General features: G+C 38.9%; 1 protein-coding gene across 10 annotated transcripts in view; it reads right to left on the bottom strand.

The window, feature by feature from the left end:
* The window catches only part of Iqch (IQ motif containing H), a 246,002-nt gene that overhangs the window by 144,217 nt on the left and 88,358 nt on the right, over nt 1-13,427 (bottom strand). The gene's annotated exons all lie outside the window — the stretch shown is intronic.

Below are 13,427 nucleotides of genomic sequence, written 5' to 3'. Positions count from 1 at the left end.
CATGTTGAGTGAGATAAGTCAAGCTCAAAAAGCCAAATATCACATGCTGTCACTCATCTGTAGAATTTACAACTAAAATGATGATGAAGACGATGACGAAAACAGCACATGAATGTAAAAGGGGAACTGCCTGGGGGTGATCAGCAGAAGGGGCAAGGTGAAAGGAGAGGATACTAAGGAGTGAAGAAGATCAAAGTATGCTATAGATACACATGTGTACAGCATGATGAAACCCACCAAGCACCATTTGCAAAAGGTGGTGCAGGTGAACTTGTTCAAAGTACATTGTAAGCATGTATGGAATTATCACAATGAAAAATAAAAACAGAGAGCCTGGAAGTAAATCCACACACTTATAGCCAACTGGTTTTCCACAAAGGTACTAAGAATGCACGTCAGAGAAAGGACAATCTTTTCAATAAATAGTGCCAGGAAACTTAGATATCCACATGCAGAACGATGAAGCTAGACCCCTACCTCTCACCAATTGCAAAAACAACTCAAAATGCAGGAAGTGTAAAATAGGTGGATCATGGTCCAGAAGGCCTGGGCAAAAAGTGAGACCCTAGCTCCAAAATAACCAGTGCAAAAAGGGTTGGAGGTGTGGGTCAAGTGGTAGAGCACTCGCCTCACAAGCGTGAAGCCCTAAGTTCAAATACCAGTACTGTCAAAAAAAGTAGAACTATCATATATTCAGTCCACTACTATGTATTCAAAGGAAATGAAATGAGTATTTGGAAGAGACAGTGGCACTGCCATGTTCACTGCTGCACTGTTCAGAACAGCCAAAATATGGAAATAACATAAGTGTCCTTAAACTGGATGGATAAAGACAATGTGGTACACGTACACAATGGAATACTATTCAGCCATATAAAGAATGAAATCCTGCCATTAGCAACAGCATGGATGGAACTGGAGATCCATATATTATGTAAGCTTGATCTCACTCATATGTGGAATCTAAGAGTAGATCTCATAGAACTAAGAGTAGAATAGTGATAGCAGAGGCTGGGGAGAGGAACGAGGGGGAGGGATGGGGAATACTGATCAGCAGGACTCAAATACACTTAGGTCAGAATGAGAAGCTCTGCACAATCGATGCCTAGAAACAACAATAATGTACTACACATTGCAAAAGTCTAGAAGAAAGAATTTGAAGTTTTACCGCATAGAAATGATAAATGTTTGAGGAGATAAATATGCTTAACTTGATTTAAACATTATGCAATGTATTTATGGGGCAAAAACATCAAGGTACTCTATTGATATGCATAATTTTTATGTTTGTATATATCAGTTAAAACAAATTTAAAATAAAATAAAACCTAAGAAAAACATGACAGGGAAGGAACTTAGGCCAGTATTTCACATGAACAAAAGTGCAAAAATTACCAACAAAATCTTGTATTAGCAAATGCAATCAGGCATATTACAATTAACTGGGCTTACTCCTTAAAAGGATTCAGGATAAGTACAGGTTTCAGAGGTACCAATTAAAATAGATTTAAATAAGAGATAGGGTCTCATAATACCCAAAGTAGTGAGTTTTCAATGGAAAATTACTCAACATATTAGAACCAGAAAGACCTCAACCTGAATGAAGAAAGACAATGAATATACTAGCACCAAGATGACAGAGATTAGAATTATCTGACAAAGATGGATTACAAAGCAGCCATTATAGAAATTCTTCTACAAACATGCTTGAAACAAATGGAAAAAAATAAAGTGCCCACAAAGAAATAGAATATATAAAGAGGAAACAGAAATTTTAAAGAACTGAAAATACAATAACCCAAATACAAAGTCCTAAAATACAAAATGCGCTCAACAACGAGACGAAGGGCACAGAGAAACGATAGAAAGTGGATGAAATAAAATAGAAAAATAGAAACCACGCAGCATAAATGGCAGAGAAAAGTGAGAATGGAAAGCAGTGGACAGAGCCTCAAGGACCTGTGGGAGTATAACAAAACATCTGCAGCTTGTGTCATCATAGTCCCAAATGGAGAGAAGATACAGGGCAAGGCTGAAAAAAGTATTCAAATTTGATAAAACATAAGCCTATAGATTCAAGTAGCTGAGCCAAATGGAAACAGGATAAAGCCAAAGAAATACAAATCATGACACATTATAATCAAACTTCTGATCTAAAAAAGTAAAGATATTGAAAGCAGCAAGAGGAAAGCAACATCTTACCTATAGGGGAACAATGCAAATGATAGTAGATTTCTCACCAGAGACCAAAAAGAAGGGGGATGACTTTTTTTCAAGTTCTGGAACTGACAAGCCAGAATCCTATATTCTGTGAAAATATCCTTCAGGAATGAAGTAGGGAAATAAAGACATTTCCAGATGAGGGAAAAAATCAAGATGATGTGTTGAACTCTAAAATTTTCCAAAGGAAATACTCTGAACAGAAAGGAAATGATAAAGAAGGAAACTTTGAGCACTAGGAAGTAAGAAAGAAGAAGGTATGCAAAAATCTGTATGAAAATAATGGATATTCCTTTTCTGCTTGAGTTTTCTAAATTATACACATTATTGAAACAAAAACTAAAACACTTTCTGATGTAGTTAAAATGTATGTGGAAAAATAAACATGGAGGTTGCTGGCCCACCTGTCTGTTAGCCCACTAGGAACAGATGGGAGCAGAGCAGGGTCAGATAACCCTCTGCCACCTGCCACCGCCACTTTTTTCTTTTCTTTCTTTTTCTTTTCTCTCCTAATTCCCTCACACCTGGGTCGGTAAAGCTAAAATACAATGCAGAGAACCACAGAAAGAGACCTGCAAGTATCTGGGAGTACCTGGGAGCACATGGACACAGAACCTCTGACTGCCACCCACCTGTGTACATCTCTCTCTGCCTTAGTATGTCTGCAACCTCACCAACAATAACACAACACAAGCATCTGGGAAGATAGGGACCAGCCAAAAACAAATGGACACAAAACCTCTGTCTGCCACCTGCCCTATAGCTGACCTGTTTTCAACCTAGCAAATCTGCAAACCTGCCAGGTGAACACAACACACAGTTTGGGAGGGATCCACACAGCACAGCTGGGGAGCTAATTGCTCCCTCTCTGGACAAAACTGGTGACCAAATACACAGAGGGAATGTTTCCCCTCAGCTTGGAGGGGAGGGACAGAACATGGAGCTGAAAAAGCCCATGTGGGAGTAAGGCAACTCAGCAGCCACTGTGGGGAAAGCTAGGCACTGCATTGCCTTGGAAAAGTCAGGAGCAAGCTGAAACTTACAGTCTCACCAAGAAAAAAGCTCATTTCAAACTTGCAGGCTTGCCTTCTGAGTGGAAGTGGCTGGCAACTGCTCATTTACCAACCCCTCATGAGATTGCTTCTGAGAACCTGACTACTCCAGAGACCACACTCCAGTAAGGAAGCCCAGACTCAAACACCTAGAGCTGAGTACCCCCAAAGCTGTCCAATAGGGAAGAGCTAAACTCATTGCCACGCAACCCAACATACCAATCTTAAGAAGGGATAGATCTGGCCAAAGCCTCTGTAAAAAATAAAAGCATAACCACCTCAACCTGAAATCTCCCATCTTACTGTTACCTACCTCCCTCCATTTTGTCCCAATGCTAACTTGCTCAGCCCTCTATTGCCCCACTTTCTTTTCTCTCCCCCAATGTTTTCTTTCTCTTCTCTTTCCATCTTATCTCCCTTTCTCCTCCTCACCTTTCTCTCCTCCCCCTCCTTCTCCCCCCACGACTTCAACCTCCTCAAAACATACCACCCACTGAATAGTCTATTATACCAATTTTACATGTTACCCCATCCTTCCTGTCCCTCAGATATCCCTGGTGATAGCACCCTCTCCACAACAACTGAACTATATCTGAACACGCACTAGGGACTTAGTACTCTAGAACCCCCACACCCTTCCCCCCTCCTCCTCCCCCCTTTCTGTCCCTTCCTCCAGTGCCAGCTCTTTCAATACCTAAGCATCCACCTCTATCCAAACAACCATTATCCTCCCAATCTCCACAGCTTATAGATAATATTACAAGGGGCTCCCTACATATTTTGTAAATAACTGGTTCAGCATTGATTCAGTGAATTTGTTATTGATCATTTATACCACCAAGTCAGGGAATAGAAATAGCTAACAACTAAGCTAGCTATAGCACAGTAATTGAGTCAAGGGGAAGATAACAGGTGACTAAAATCCCTATATAGTCACTCAACAACATAGGAGCTCAGCACATCATGGAAGCATGGGGAGGAGAAGACCAGGAAGTTCTACACTTCAAAAGACCAATAATTCAGTAGAGGATTAAGTGGGAAATGAAGAAAATGAATACCCAGTTCCTGACCCCAACAGGATGATGCTAAATATGACCAATGAGCTCAATGATGTATATAAAAACATCTCTCAAAGAAGAAATTATGAATGAGATCACTAAGCTAGTCATGGAGAAGCTATAAGAGATGGTTAAACAGAATGTACAGGATGAACTCAAACAATATCAAGACACTACAAATAAAAAACTTGAGAAGACACAGAAACAACTAAATGAACTGAGAGAGGATAACAAACTCCAAAGTGAAACAAAGGAGACTATAAAAAAGAGATATATGAAATAAAGAAGACAACACAAGATATAAAAGAGAAATTTAACAATGATATGGAAAACCTCAGAAAAAAGAATCAAACAGAAACCCTGGAAATAAAAATTTCCTTAAATCAAATAAAAAATACAGGGGAAAGCCACTCCATAAGACTAGAACAAGTAGAAGACAGAATCTCAAGACCTGAAGACAAAATAGATATTTAAAGAAAAAAAACAGAAGAACTCTTAGACAAAAGACTCAAAACCTGCAAAAGGAATACACAAGAACTCAGCCACTCCATCAAAAGACCAAACCCACAAATCATGGCCATCAAAGAAGGAGAAGAGGTGCAAGCCAAAGGGATACATAATATATTCAACAAAGTAATAGCAGAAAATTCCCCAAATCTCAAGAAAGAGTTGTTCATTCAGATACAGGAAGCCTCCAGGACACCAAACAGGCTTGACAAAAATACAACCTCTCCACAGCATATTATCATTAAAACAACTAGCACAGAGGATAGAGAAAGAATATTGAAGGCTGTAAGATAGAAAAAACAAATAACATATAAAGGTAAACCCATGTAAATAACAGCAGACGTCTCAATTGAAATCTTAAAAGCAAGAAGGGCATGGCGTGAGGTTATTTCGAGCACTGAAAGAAAACAATTTCAGCCCTAGGATAGTCTACCCAGCAAAACTATCATTCAAAATTGATGGAGAAATAAAAATCTTCCATGATAAATAGAAACTAAAACTATATGACCACCAAGCCACCACTACAGAAGATTCTGAAAGGAATCCTACACACAGAAGACAAAAACAAACAACCATGAAAGGATGGGAAGGATTAAACCTTATGAGAAGAACAGACAAGCACTCAGAATAGCACTGAATTGGCTGCACACACTCAAATCCTTAACAACTAAATGGCAGGAATCACCACATACCTGTCAATACTAACACTGAATGTTAATGGACCCAGCTCCCCCATCAAAAGACACCATTTGGCAAAATGGATTAGAAAGGAAGACCTCACAATCTGTTGTTTACAAGAGACCCACCTTATTGACAGAAACAAACACTAGCTTAGGGTGAAAGGCAAGAAGATTTACCAAGCTAGTGGTCCCTGAAAACAGGCAGGAGTAGCAATACTTAAATCAGATAAAGTAGACTTCAAACTTAAATTATTCAAATGAGATGAAGAAAGTCACTTCATACTAATAAAAGGAGCAATACATCAAGAGGAAATAACAATTATCAACTTATAAATGCATCCAATGTCAGTGCACCCAACTTCATCAAACATACACTAAAGGACTTAAAACCACATATAGACCCCAACACAGTGGTAGTTTGAGACTTTAATATCCCTCTATCACCAATAGATAGGTCATCCAGACGAGAAATCAACAAAGAAATCCTAGAACTAAATGAAACCATAGATATAATGGAACTGACAGATGTCTACAGAGTATTCCATCCTGCAACAGCACAATATATATTCTTCTCAGCAGCCCATTAAACTTTCTCCAAAATAGACCATATCTTAGGGCACAAAGCAAGTCTCAACAAATATAACAAAATTGAAATAACCCACTGCATACTATCTGATCACAATGCAATAAAACTGGACAACAACAAAAGCAGCAGCAGAAAATATGCAAATAATTGGAGGCTGAAGAACATGTTGCTCAACAATCAGTGAGTCATAGAAGAAATAAGGGAGAAAATAAAAAAGTTCCTGGAAGTGAATGAAAATGAAATACAACCTATCAGAACTTAGGGGATACAGCAAAAGCAGTCCTAACAGGAAAGTTTATAGCCATGAGTGAATATACTAAAAACACAGAAAGATCTGAAATAAATGACCTAATGCTACATCTCAAGCTCCTAGAAAAACAAGAACAAGCTAAACCCAAAACAAGCAGAAGGAGAGAACTAATAAAATGAAGGGCCAAAATCAATGAAATAAGAGACCAAAAAAACCATATGAAAAATCAACAAAACAAAAAGCTCTCTCTTTGAAAAAATAAACAAGATTGACAAACCCCTGGCAAATCTGACCAAAATGAGGAGGAAAAAACCCAAATTAATACAATTAGAAATTTAAAAAAGAAGATAACAATAAACACCAAGGAAATCCAAGAAATCATAAGGGACTACTTTGAGAACCAATAATCAAATAAATTGGAATATCTAGAAGAAATGGACAAATTTCTAGACACATATGACCATTCAAAACTGAACCAAGAGGATATTAATCACCTAAGCAGATCTACAACACAAAATGAAATTGAAGCAGCAATAGAGTTTCCCCAAAAAGAAAAGTCCAGGGCCTGATAGATTCTCTGCTGAATTCTACCAGACTTTTAAAGAAGAACTAATACCAATACTACTTAAACTTTTCCATGAAATAGAAAGGGAAGAAACACTAATTAACTCATTTTATGAAGCCAGTATCATACTCATTCCATTACCAGACAAGGACACATCCAAAAAACAGAGAACTATAGGCCAATCTCCTTAATGAACATTGATGCAAAAATCCTCAATAAAATAACGACAAACCAAATCCAACAACATATCAGAAAGATCATTCACCATGACCAAGTTGGCTTCTTCCCAGGGATGCAGGGATGGTTCAACATACACAAATCATTTAATGTAATACAGCATATTAAAAGAAGCAAAGACAAAAACTTCATAATCATCTCAATAGATGCAGCAAAAGCCTTTGATAAAATTAAACACCATTTCATGATAAAAGCGCTGATGAAACTAGGAATAGAAGGAATGTACCTCAACATAATACAGGCTATATATATATCAAATTTATAGCCAACATCATACTTAATGGGGAAAAGCTGAAACCATTTCCTCTAAAGTTAGGAATGAGACAAGGGTGCCCACTCTCTCCACTCCTGTTCAATATAGTCCTGGAATTCCTAGTCAGAGCAGTAAGGCAGGAAGAAGAAATAAAAGGAATACAAATAGGTGAAGAAGAAGTCAAACTACCCCTATTCGCAGATGACATGATCTTATACCTAAAAGATCTGAAAAACTCCACCAAAAATCTCCTAGACAACATAAACAGCTTCAGCAAAGTATCAGGATACAAAATCAATTTACAAGAATCAGTAGCCTTTCAGGACACCAAAAATGAAAAGATTGAGAAAGAATATAGGAAAACAATACCATTTACAATAGCCTCAAAAGAAATCAAATACCTAGGAATAATCTTAACAAAGGTATGAATGACCTCTACAAGGAGAACAAACCATTGAAGAAAGAGATCAATGAAGACTGTAGAAGGTGGAAAGATCTCCTGTGCTCATGGATTGGCAGAATCAACATGGTAAAAATGGCTATATTACCAAATGCAATCTACATGTTCAATGCAATTCCCATCAAAATACTAATGACACTCTTCACAGAGAGTGAAAAATCTACCCTAAAGTTCATTTGGAAATACAAGAGACTGCAAATAGCCAAGGCAATGCTTAGCAAAAAGAGCATTGCTGTAGGTTTCACAATACCCAACTTCAAACTATACTACAGAGATGTAGCAATAAAAAAAGCATAGTACTGGCACAAAAACAGACATGAAGACCAGTGGAACAGAATAGTGGACCCAGATATGAATCCATACAGCTATGCCCACCTAATTTTTGACAAAGGTGCCAAAAACGTATGTTGGAGAAAAGACAGCCTCTTCAACAAATGTTGCTGGCAAAACTGAATATCTGCCTGCAGAAAACTGAAACTAGATCCATGTTTATCACCCTGTACAAGTATCAATTCAAAGTGGATTAAGGACCTTAATATCAGACCTGAAACCTTGAAGCTAGTACAGGAAAGAGGAGAGAATATATTGGAAGCAATAGGCATAGGCAAGGACTTCCACAATAGAACACAAGAGGCTCAGCAACTAAGAGAAAGGATTGACAAATGGGACTACATGAAATTAAATAGCTTCTGCACAGCAAAAGAAATGGTCTCTAAAGTGATGGTAGCTATACATCAAACAAGGGACTGAAAACAAGAATATACAGGGAGCTCAAAAACTAAACTCCCAAAAAATCAATGACCTAATAAAGAAATGGACAACTGAACTGAACAGAACTTTTTCAAAGGAAGAAATCCAAATGGCTAAAAAACACATGAAAAAATGCTCACCATCCCTGGCCATAAAGGAAATGCAAATCAAAACCACACTAAGATTCCACCTCACTCCTGTTAGAATAGCTACCATCAAGAAAACCACCATCAACAAATGTTGAGGAGGATGAAGGGCAAAAGGAACTCTCATACACTGCTGGTGGGAATAGAAGCTAGTACAACCACTATGGAAAACAATATGGAGGCTTCTTAAAAAACCAGAAATAGATCTGCCATATGGTCCATCAATACTCTTAGGAATGTACCCGAAGGAATGTGAGTCAAGTTACAACAAAGGCACCTGCACACCCATGTTTTCACAGCACTATTCACAATAGCCACTCTACAGAAACAGCCAGGATGCTCTACTACTGATGAATGAATTAAGAAAATGTGGTATTTATACACAATGGAATTTTATTCAGCCACAAAGAAGAATGAAATTTTGTCATTCACAGGTAAATGGATGGAATTGGAGAACATCATATTATGTGAAGTTAGCCAGGCTCAGAAGGCCAAAAGCTGCATGTTCTCCCTCATATGCAGACTTTAGACCTAAAACAAATGCAGCAATGTTATGGGACAGGGGTCACACTAAGGGGAGACTGTGCAAGGGAGGGATAGGACAGGGAAGGAAACTAAAAACTTGAATGTGGTTGATGTGCTCACTGTGCAGGAATGAATACAGAAATTTTAAACTGGCTGGCTGGGCCACCACGGGAAGCAGACTAGGGAGGAGTGAAGAGGACTGGAAGAGGTGAATCAACTGGGTTTGCAATCCATACATACATGGAAACGACACAAGGAAACGCCCTGTATAGCATATTTATCTAAAACTAGCAAAAACATCTTGTTTCTTGTTTTTATCTTTTATGTTTTTTCTTCTACAAAATTGGAGAACAGGAGGGTAGAACAGGTTCTGCCCATGGACAGGGGTGGCAGTCTGGGAGTGGGGATGTAGCAGGGAAAGGGGTAGAAGGATGAACGTGTACACATGTATGTAAATGCAAAAACGATACCCGTTGAAACTGTTCTAGGAATCGAGAGCAGGGATGGGGTGAGCAATGGAGGGGAGGAATTCAACTATGATATATTTGATACACCCTAAGAACCTTTGTAAATGCTACAATGTACCTGCACCCAGCACAACAATAATAAAAAAAAAAAGAGAGAGAAAGAAAGAAACACCTAAGTACCATACGACCCAGCAATTACACTCCCGGGCATTTAGCTTAAAGGAATGGAAATGTATGTTTAATACAAAAACCTGTGCGGGAATGCTTAGAGCAGCTTTATTATCAGTACCCCTAAACTGGAAGCAACCCAAATGCCCTTCAACAGGTGAATGGTTTAACAACTGTTGTATTTTAAAGTGGAATTCTACTGAGCAGTAAACCAGAAACCACTGAGAGCTTGTTTGGAGGGTCTAGCAGGGAAGTGCAGCTGCTCATACACCCTTGACTGAAGAATGGTCCTCCTCTATTGGGGATGGTCGTCCTCTTCGACAGAGCACACAGCTTCAGGAGGGACACACAAGGAATGGTGAGGGAGGAAGGGGACACCCAACTAGCCAGCCAGATCAGCCAAATCAACTCTGGTGATCAATCAACAGATGTCAGCCAGATCGCCCTCACATCCACCAGAAACCATTGATAATTCCTGATAATTATGCTGCCTGAAAAAAAAAAATCTCAAAAGGTTATACACTATGTGATTTCATTTATGGGACATTCTTGAAATGACAAAATTACAGAACTGGAGAGTAGATTATTGATGTCCAGGGATGAAGGAGGTCTGGGAGTGGAAGGAAGTGGGTTTAGCTCTAAGAGGACAACATGAAGAGCACTTGTGATGACAGAGGTATTTGTATCTTGACTGGGTCAGTATCCTAGTTGTGACATTGTACTATAATGTTGCAATATGTTCCTGTTAGGCGAAACTGTAAGGAGTGTAAAGGAGCTCTCTGTATTATTTTTTGTAAACCTCATGTGAATAATTATCCCAATATTAAAAGTTTACCTTAAAGAAGACAACAAGAGGGCAAAATGTCAAGTCACAGAGTAGGAAAAGTTATTTGCTATACATGTTACTGATAAAAGTTTTATATTCAGAATATATAGGTAATTCCTATACATCACTAAGAAAAAAGGCAATGTAATTTAAAATAAAAAGGTTAATGTTTGAAATCACATCATAAAAGAAGATATTCAAATGATGAGTACACTCATAAATTTTTTTCAGTATTATGGGTTATCAGGGAAGTAAAATTAAATCCACAGAGAAATACCACAACAGATGCTTCAGGATGGCTAAAATGTAAAAAAGTGAAGTATCAGGTGTTGACAATGATGAATATTCTGGAATGGTCATATACTGCTAATAGGAAAATAAGCCAGTAACACTACTTTGAAAAATTGTTTGGCAAAAATCTATGAAAATCTATAAATCTGAGCTTATACATTCCCTGTGACTCTGTGATCTATTGCATACATATGTGTATTACAAGACATGTACAAGGGCTGGGGATGTAGCCTAGTAGTAGAGGGCTTGGCCTAGTATGCACAAGGCCAGAATTTGATCCACAATACTGTAAAAAAGAAAAAGACATATACAAGAATATTCACAGTAGAGTATTGGTTTAAATAGCCCTATAGTATAAAACACTGAAATTCTCTACAGCACTAGAACAGATTCAAAATTGGGTCCTATTCATATATATTTACTAAAACATCCATACACATATATCCTGATGCCTTTCTTTCCATTACTCCCATCTATCAGCACATCCTCATGGCTCCACCTCTAAGCTGATGAGGCTTTTAACTCATCTTCTTTCACTCATGCACCACTGTGATTCATTATTGGCAAAATAGTCAGAATGGTCTTATTAAAACAAAAATCAGGTCATCTCATTGTCCTGTAAAAACCTTTCAGCAGTATCTCGTAATTAGGATTAACTCCGACTCCTTGCCATGTTTGGAGGGATTCCATAGGTCCTGGTATAGTCTGAGATGTTTTAAAAGTAAAGATCTTAAGGTACACTTGTTACTGGGGGTTGGTGAGGGTCTTGACAAGGTTCCCCAAAAAGAAGGAGGAGGTCTTCAACTTGGTCCTTGGATTTTCCTTAACAGAAAAACAAAACAAAACAACTGGGGATGCATGGTAAGAGATTGAGAGAGATCGATTCAGCAAGTAAAGCAGGAAGCACATGTGTGCCTTGTTGCAAGGCATGGCACATGGGGAAGATCACAGGAGCTGCTTTTACAGGGTATAAATGCTACAAAGTGAGACAGGAATCCTGTGAAATATTCCTAGGATCTGTGATCACCCTTGTTCTAGGCACCTGGTACATCCTACTTATTTCTGCTGCTAGAGTGCCCTGACATTATCAGTGCAGCCTAGAGACATTGTCTGAGAAGGTGGTTAATTTCTGGTCCTTGCAACACAGACTTCTGCTTCTTGTAACTTTTAATGACCACCCTTCAGATCAAGGGAGGGGAGTGTACCCAGTGGTTTTCTTGAAGATGTGTGTGCTGGACCTGAAGCAAGGATGAGGTGGGGAGGAGAGGTCATCTTTTGTACTGCTTATTATTGCTCAATGAAGGAGTGCGAAGCTTAAAGAAAATGCTCTTGTACTTGTAGTCAGGTTACACATTCATGCAGTGTTTATATGTAAATACTTGCATTTCATTTCCCCTGTTCCTCCTCTATCCTGCCTCACACTGAGTGATTTAAACAAATTAAAGTTTCTTTCTCTCTTACACACATAGTCTAAAGGAAGAGTCTTGGGTTGGTCAAGTAGCTCTGCCAATCCCAACATGGAGTTCCATCTCTGTCTCCAAAGTGTTTGCCCATCTCTCATTGTCACCTCTGCATTCCAGCTAGCCAGAGAGAAGGAGAGAAAAGGAAGGGGCTTGTTCCTTTTCTCTTAAGGGTACAGCCCAGAACCTTCCCTTTGCATTTCTGCCAACATTCTCAAACTCTGGTCACATGGTACACCTAGATGCAAGGAAGCCTGGGAAATGTGAGTCAAGCTGATATGTTTCACCCACAACCCCACTCCTGCAGAGGTGGGGGACAATGAATATTGAGGACAATGTGTAGACTCTGCATTAGGGGATATCATATGATCTCTCTCTTCCTCTACCTTGCTCATGGCCTGGTTTCTTATTCATTTGCTCCTTAGTCCTTAGGGCCTTTGTCCCCATCTGGTCTATATTTTGAATGCTTTTCCTTACATGTTTACATGACTGGCCTTTCTTATCATTTAGACCTCAGTTTAAGCTTCATACCTCTTCTGAAAGATATTTTCTGACCCTTCCCTCATAAGCAAATAGCCCCCTCTCACTCTCTGACCCATATTGTTTTATTTCTAGCACCTACCATTAGCTTAAATTCTCATTTCCTTCCCTGCTTATGGCCTGTGGCTCCCACTAGGACAGAGGTACCATTAGAGCAAAAACATTATTTGGCTTACCCTCTGATGGATCTCTAGCACCTAAATGCTAAGTTGGACCAGCAAGCATTCAACAAATATTGGTTGAACAAATGAATTAATTTAGCCCCAAACTCCTCATTTTATAACTGGGGAAGCAGAAACCCAGAGGAAGTAAACGGTTTTCCTGAGGCCCCAGAGCTGGTAGGGAAGGTGTAGGTGCTGTCCTAAAGCACCCATTCCATCCAGCCT

This window comes from Castor canadensis, chromosome 2 (genome assembly GCF_047511655.1).
Source record: "Castor canadensis chromosome 2, mCasCan1.hap1v2, whole genome shotgun sequence".
NCBI classification, from domain to species: domain Eukaryota; kingdom Metazoa; phylum Chordata; class Mammalia; order Rodentia; family Castoridae; genus Castor; species Castor canadensis.
This window is presented reverse-complemented; position numbering and strand designations above follow the sequence as displayed.